The sequence below is a fragment of the Rhamphochromis sp. 'chilingali' genome (assembly GCF_963969265.1).
Source record: "Rhamphochromis sp. 'chilingali' genome assembly, chromosome: 4".
NCBI lineage: Eukaryota > Metazoa > Chordata > Actinopteri > Cichliformes > Cichlidae > Rhamphochromis > Rhamphochromis sp. 'chilingali'.
The window spans coordinates 29,741,053-29,748,761 of NC_137948.1; the positions used below are offsets into that span (position 1 = coordinate 29,741,053).

Here is a 7,709-nt window from a genome sequence, read left to right on the forward strand (position 1 = left end):
ATCAAAATACAAACAGGTTACAGCAACGAGCTTGAATTTATTTATATAGTACATTTAAAACAACAACTGTTGAGCAAAGTGTTGTACATTTAAATAATCAAAAGAGATAAAAACATAGGAAGACATGACAAAATCTAAGAAGCATAAAGTGAGAAGATCTGAGTAAGAAATAAGACAAATAAAAGTAGTATGAACTTATTCTCATTTAAAAGCCAAGGAATAAAAGGTCCTGATGTGAAACAGCAGTTTGTTTCACAGTTTAGGAGCAGTCACGGCAAAGGCTCGATCTCCTCTGTGCTTTAATTTGGACTTTGGGACAGCTAGGAACATTTGATCTGCAGACCTCAGTGATCTTGCAGGAGTGTACCAGTTCAAAAGGTCAGAAAGGTATGAGGGTGATAACTTATGCAATGACTAGGACATGAAGAACTAGAGTGTAATCACATAATAACTCCAAGAATGAACCAAAAACCCACAAAACTGGGAGGAGCAAGAAAAACTCAAGAAACTAGGAGGTGTTAGGACCCAAAGATCCTAACACCCCTGATGTAACCTAGTAACAGTACTTCCATCCCAAATAGTGCATCATTGTAAATGTTATCACGATACAGCAAACTAACCGGTGTAGCTTGAACTAAACTGCCAGCTGTTTTCATGCAAGCTCTGAATAAGACAAAATTCGTATATTTAATTTGTTTTGGAAGACATTTTACAGACATAATTTGGCAATTTTGATCCAACATTTGGTTAAAAAACTCTAAAATGAATCAACATTAATTGCAGATCTAAATTTGATTTTCTAAAACTTCACTTGCTGAGCAGTCCTTACCTTTGCAAATAACCCCTCATCTTCTTCTCTTGCGTCACTTTAACACTGCAGCAGCTGTAGTATGGAATTGTTTTCGCTTACAATTTTTTTTTTTTCGGTTTCAATCCATTTTTCGGTTTCAATCCATTTTTCAGTTTCACTCTGCTGGCACTGTTTTGGCGTCCGGGGGCGCGCTGGGTTTCCGGCCCGCATGTATTTGCATATATTATAGAGGCCACTAGTGCTGACCAAGCTGCCATCTTTCTCTCTTCCCGTCTTTCAATGGCTGCTTCAATTTCAGCTCGAACCTCCAAACCGCAAGTAAGTAATCATTTTTTGTCATCTTTTCTTGCTGTCCCACTGGACTGGACATTAGTTTAGTTTTTTTAGCTACATCTGGTGAAGTTGTGGTAAAATGCTGGTATTAGCCTATTCGTCGTAGCAAGCTAGCCTGAAGCTAATATTTGCTAAATTTAGGGACACCCGTGTCTCTTCAGGAGTTGGAGGCCGGTGTTCTAGGAGCGGATCTCAGGATCTCAACAGGCAGTGTTGGGCAGTAACATAATACATGCACCGGCGTTACGTATTTAAAATACAAAATATGAGTAAATGTATCCGTTACAATTACTGTTCAATAGGTGATATTGAGAATACAGTTAGTTTGTTGAAATAAATGGATTACATGGCGGTATTTACCTGTTTCATATGTTAGGCTATGGTCTCTCTATTTTTTGGTAATTCCACGCCGGTGGAAACCCAAACAAAACACACAATAAGAGCCTCTAAAAATTATTATACAAAAATTATTTAATATGAAGGCAATAGCAGAGTGTTACAGGCATCGCCCTAAACAATGTAGCCTCATGGGCAGTGTAGTCCGTGCTGCAGGGAGAATGGACTGCCATACCCGTTATGTGTCTGTGAGCGAGGAGGGAGAAAAAGGAAAAGTACGAGCTGTTACGGAGCAGAAACAGGAGCTGGAAGCATGTAAATATAATAATAACCACTAAAGCCAAAAAGAGAGCCTGACGAGCCCAGCTGTAAGTAAGCTGTTAAGACTCGACTGTACACTGTGTTCGTGTTTTCCTCCGAAACAATAAGCAGCCTTTCAACGCCTCTCTCTGTCTCTCGCTAGCAAACTTGACCCAGACAACAAAGTAAAGCTAGTTTTCAGCTATGAGCCCGACACGAACCGGACGTATTAGCCAGAGGTCCCTTTACTACGGTTCGGAGCCGCTGACCTGTTTTATATACGTGCTGAATAGTTTTCTACACGAGATCGCTGCAGCCTTACCTAATGTCCACCCTACTGTTACTCATTTATATTAAGATTTTTAACATCTAGTTGGTGTTGGTATGGCGAGTAGCCTTCAGTAATAGTAATAAATCACACAGCAATAGCACATTCATGTAGTTGTAAAGTATTCAGAACACATTACTTCTATAATCTTTGGTGGAATACATTTTAAAATTAACCTTCCCAACACTGTCAACAGGTTAGCACCTCATACCACAGTGCATCAAAGCAGTCTCATGAGCGCTGGGAAGGAGGAGCCCAGAGCCCAAAACAGACAGTGCAGGAGATGACAAGGTTAGTAATTGTATGGTGAAAATTATACTTTGTTATTAGGGCTGGGCGATATGGCCTAAAATTCATATCGCGATATAATTTGAAGCATGTGCGGTAACGATATATATTGCGATATATTCTTTTCTTCTGTATAACGTATTTTCCACACTATAAGGCACACTTAAAATCCTTTAATTTTCTCAAAAATCGAGAGTGTGCCTTATGTATGAATTCTGGTTGTGCTTACTGACCTCGAACCGATTTTGGCGTGCAGAAATCTGTTAAAAAATGTTTTAGTACAACTTTGGTAAGCCGCACTGCTTGCTGGATTGTAAGAGCATTACGGCTGCCGTAGTGAGGAGCTTCGCGGAGTAATCTGGGTCCAAAACTCCGTCCGCTTCAGGTCCCAAAGTCAAACGAACACAGAATTAAAAACAGTCTAAATTCTTTCATCTTTAATTAAATCATCAGCGTTGCTGCTTTATCGGGTGTAACAATTAAGTTGTACATCCATGCATCCATGAAAACAGAATTTATTAAATTTAACGGAGTTAGAAGTTAACAGGAAGTTAGCTCGCTAGTTTACACCTAAACATTTCATACCATGTTCTGACTGAGAGACTTTTGAAACAGCTCTGCTACCAACATAAATGAAGACAGAAAACTAAACAGCAGTGGCGTTTGCAGGGTTACTGAAGTTGGACTACCTGGTATATAATGTTGTGCTACGTGAATGTGATTGCTAGCGACACAGCTAACTTTTTTTCCACTCAATAAAAGTTAACGTGAGGGATTCTGGTGGTCAGGGACAAATGCAATCACATAGCAGGATGCTATACATGGGCCAAACTTCAGTCAGGAGAACAACTGAGATTATTCATCCACAATACGAGGTTAGTTATTAATATACTGCAACAACATGGGAATAGAGCAGCTGCGAGAGAATTCAACATTAATGAATCAATGTTACGGAAGTGAAGGAACGGCAGTTTTTGGCTTTCCCCATATTTCAAAAGTGCTTCATCTCTTTGCTATGACTATCGCCCGCCATAATCTGCAGATGATAATGGTTGTAGCCGCTGCGATGCTTTCGACCAAAACAGGCGCAGCTTGATGACATCATCAACATGCACTATCGCGATAGAGATTTTGACTATATCGCTCTATCGTTAGCCAAATTTATATCGTTTCTATCATATATCGTTTATATCGCCCACCCCTATTTGTTATCTTGATTGGCAAAAGAAAAGTAAATACAAAATCTGCTTCTCACATATAGGGCATTTCCAAAACTTCAATTTCTTTCATTACAGCTGTCCTGTGCCAGAAGTTCTGTTGACCCACAGTGAGAGGCATCATTTCAGAAACACCAGGAAGACTGAAACTCATCGCCGGGATCAAGCAGGGCTCGTGATCTTCACCAGCAGCTCCCTCACAAGAAGGATAAACCTAGCATTTCATGAACACTGATGGAGACCTTTGTTTTGTGTAATGTTAGAAGTACTCAGATAATCCTCAGAGGGTCTGGACTTTTACATAATATAATAGAATAGAATTCAACTTTGTTGTCATTGCACAGGTACAGGGCAACAAAATGCAGTTTGCATCCATCCAGAAGTGCTTTAGTGATATAGATATATTACAATATATATTAGCAATAGTATAGATATGTAAGTATATTACAGAAATGGGTCTATTATGGTATGTTACAATGTACACGGTATGAAATATGTTGTGAATATTCTATAACTATAAGTATGTACAGGCTGTAGTGAGTACAAACTATGTACAGGATATAAATGAGAAACTACAGAAATCTGAGATATACAGTTATACAGAAATGTGAACTATGCAAATTATAAACAGTTGTAGGATTAAAAATCATCATATGTACAGAATGATTATTTACACAGAACTATACAGTAGTGCAGTTAAGTAATAGCTATAAGCTATAGTAATAGCTTTAAGTCCTGTAGAAAGTTAAATATATGTTGTGCTCACTGGTTACTCTGGTATGAATGACTCTGAATTACTTTATGATAAATAACACACTATTGTCAAAAAACAGTGAAAGAATTCCAGATCACAAGTTTTTAGTTCAAATACAAGTAACAACCTTTGACTTTTAATCAGGTTGTATTTAATTGTGTCAGAGAAAACATCACGTGCTCTTCATGTAGCTGAGTACATTCAGTGTTTAAAACAGAAGTTGTGCAGGTCTGAGATCAGCAGTTTTCTGAAACACCAAACTGAGGTACTGTTAATGCTGATGTATAGTGACACAGTTACAGGGGTGATTAATCCTTTTGACTTTTTGTCTTTAAATTTATCAATAAAACAGCTGCAGCTTTCACTGACAGCACATGTGGTACTTTAACCTTTGTACTGTTTTCTTCAGTTAATTTTGGAGTTACTACAAAGATTGAAGATATAGGATGATCTGTCTGCTGTCACTGGGTGGTGCTGAGGTCTGAATCTGAGGTCAGCTCCTGTAATCACAAACAGAACAGAATCATCACAAACTGAAATATAAAGTTTATCTCTCAAATCTGAAATACAGCTGATCCTTCTCTGGCCTCACACACTCGGGATCTGAAGTTGTTCAGTCCTACAGTTCTGCCGACAGCTGTTTATTTTTTTATTTGTTTTAAAGGCTTTACTAACACATTTTCTAATATCATGTTTACCTTTGAGTTGTTGATGCTTTATAAATGGACATCTGCAAAGATGAGATGATGGAGCAGGTTTCAGTCGAGGTTCAGTCTGCTGCTGCATCCTGGTCACAACATACAGAGGTGTTATCAGCTCAGTATTGAACAAGAAATATTAACGTTTCAAATTATTTGTCCTAAAGGATGCAAGCTGTACAGAGTACTGAACATGTGACTTTGTGAACATAATTCATTAAAAATAATTTGGACAGTTTTTTAACCTGAATATTTGTAACAAACTCAGTAAAAAAAAAAAAAAGCTAAAAAAAATAATCAGGGGAAAAATGTAACATTTTAACTTAAGCTGACAAGCGGAAGTAGTTGGTTTCAGTACATAAGTATCGGGCTTTGCTATTTAATCCGTAGCTATTGACTAATGAGGGGAATTTAAAAGTTGGCTTTAATGTCCTTCCACATGTGGAAAGCGACAGAAAACATGCTGCTGTTTGCACATATTTAATAATCAGCTCTGCACAGGAGCAGAAGCAGAGTCCAGCCCGTTGCTCTTACAGTATAATACTCATAATAAAAGTACAGTAACCGTGGTTAGTCACTGAGCAGCCCGGTGCGTTTCTCTTGATTTCTTTAGTCAGGGTAAATTAATTCACCTGCACGGGGTAGCTAAACGAACTTTACAAAACATGTTTCCCCGACAGCCGAGTGCTCATCTTAGCTAGCTAGGTCCTTAGGTAGCTAGCTAAGGACCTAAATTACGGATTAGCTTACAAACACATTTAACTTACCAAAAATAATGCGGTGGGGCCTCAGGTCCTCCTGTCCGGTAGTCCAATTTACTGAAGAACACCTCAGGCTGTCACTTTGAAATAGTCGGTAATGTAAACGCTGGACCTCTCGGCATCTGCCATTCCCGAACAGACACGTGCGAGTTTGTCCGTGACCGCAGCCGCGTCGTCAGTGTTTTCTCCAGTCATTGGTCAGCATTATAATATATGCAAATACATGCGGGTCGGAATCCCCGCCCCCCAGCGCGCCCCCGTACACCAAAACAGTGCCAGCAGAGTGAAACTGAAAAATGGTTTGAAACCGAAAAATGGATGGAAACCGAAAAATGGATGGAAACCGAAAACAAAAAAAAATTGTAAGCGAAAACAAAAAAATTACAGTTTCAATTAATTGTTTTTCACTATCAATTTTTTTTTCGGTTTCAATACAAGATTTTTCAGTATATTTATTTCAGTTACAATATTTTTTTTCGGTTTCAATCCATTTTTCGGTTTCGTTTCAAGGTGGCATCGTTCTGATTCCATACTGTAGCGCTCACAGACACAATTTGTGACAAACTGGAGAGAAAAAGTTTGTGTTTCCTGATATTTGTTGAGCTGATTGAGAAGTATTTGAAATGGCTCTAGGCTTAAAAAAGTTAATTCAATAATAATATGCTTTAATCTGCCTAATGATAATAATAATGCACATCCATTCACTGTTCACATGCATTTAGGTGTGCAGAGTATCCAGCTGAGGTTCAAAGTGACCATCAGAATGGGGACGAGAGGTGATTTAAGTTATTTGATGTGGCACTTATTGTCATAGTGCAAGACAGGGTGGTCTGGGAATTTCAGAAAATGGTCATCTACAGAGATTATTCACCACAACCATCTGTAGGGTTTGCAGAGAGTGGTCAGAAAAAGAGAGAATATCCAGTGAGCTGCAGCTCTCTGGGTGAAAATGCATGTTGATGTCAGAGGTCAGAGGAGAATGGCCAGACTCCTCTGAGATGAACAGAAGCAAAAGTAACTCAGATAACCACTACATACAACCAAGGTACGCAGAAGAGCATCTCTAAATGCAGCAGAAGACCGCATCACTTCTGTCTGCTAAGAACAGGAAACTGACGATACAGTCTTTAAAAGTGGACAATAAAAGATTAGAAAAAACATTTCCTGGTCTGATGGGTCTCAATTTCTGTTACAACTTTCAGACGATAGGATGAGAAAAATGGATCCATTCTGCCAAGTACCAACAGTTCAGGCTGCTGGTGGATGTGTAACTGCCAAATATGCTCGACTGCCTGGCTGAATGAGGCAGTTGTATAAAACTTTGAGTACTCCAGTGGAGTAGAAAAGCGCTTTATAAAAACCAGTCCAGTTACTATCTTTCCAAAGCTTTGGGGAAAAAAAGAAAAAAAAAAGAAAGAAGGAAAAGAAAACCAAAAAAGCACCGGTTGTCTTAGAGCATATATAAAAACTCCCTTTTAACAGGAAGAAACCTGCAGCAGAACCAGACTCAGGGAGGGGCAGCCGTCTGCTGCGAGCGAGGGAGTGAGGAGAGGAAGACAGGACAAAAGGCACACTGTGTAAGAGAGTTGGAGATTAATAATAGCTAATGACTAAATGCGGAGGTGTACGTAGAGAGAAGGAAAAAATAAGGTAAAAAAAGGAGAGGAGGAGTGGTGACATTTACAAAAAAAATGTGAAATATTAGAAATGATTGCCAATTATTAAAAAACTTTCCATAATTGCCTCATAAAGAATGATTAGTCTTTGTGCTGGGTATCTAACAATAAATCATACTATAAAAGTTTTTTTTATTGCTGTAGATCTTGTAAATATAGTGATTCCAGCTAGTAAGCAGGTATAGACTGATTTAAGTTGAACAATCT

The 7,709-nt window shown here is 38.6% G+C and overlaps 1 long non-coding RNA gene across 1 annotated transcript; it reads right to left on the reverse strand.

Moving 5' to 3' along the window:
- Window positions 1–4,522: 4,522 nt before the first annotated feature.
- LOC308395278 lies at window positions 4,523–6,096 on the reverse strand. The gene is made up of 3 exons (XR_013971365.1): window positions 5,833–6,096; window positions 5,066–5,154; window positions 4,523–4,867 (listed from the first exon to the last, which is right to left on the reverse strand). It is a non-coding gene; the product is annotated as an uncharacterized lncRNA (long non-coding RNA).
- Between the last annotated feature and the right edge of the window lie 1,613 nt (window positions 6,097–7,709).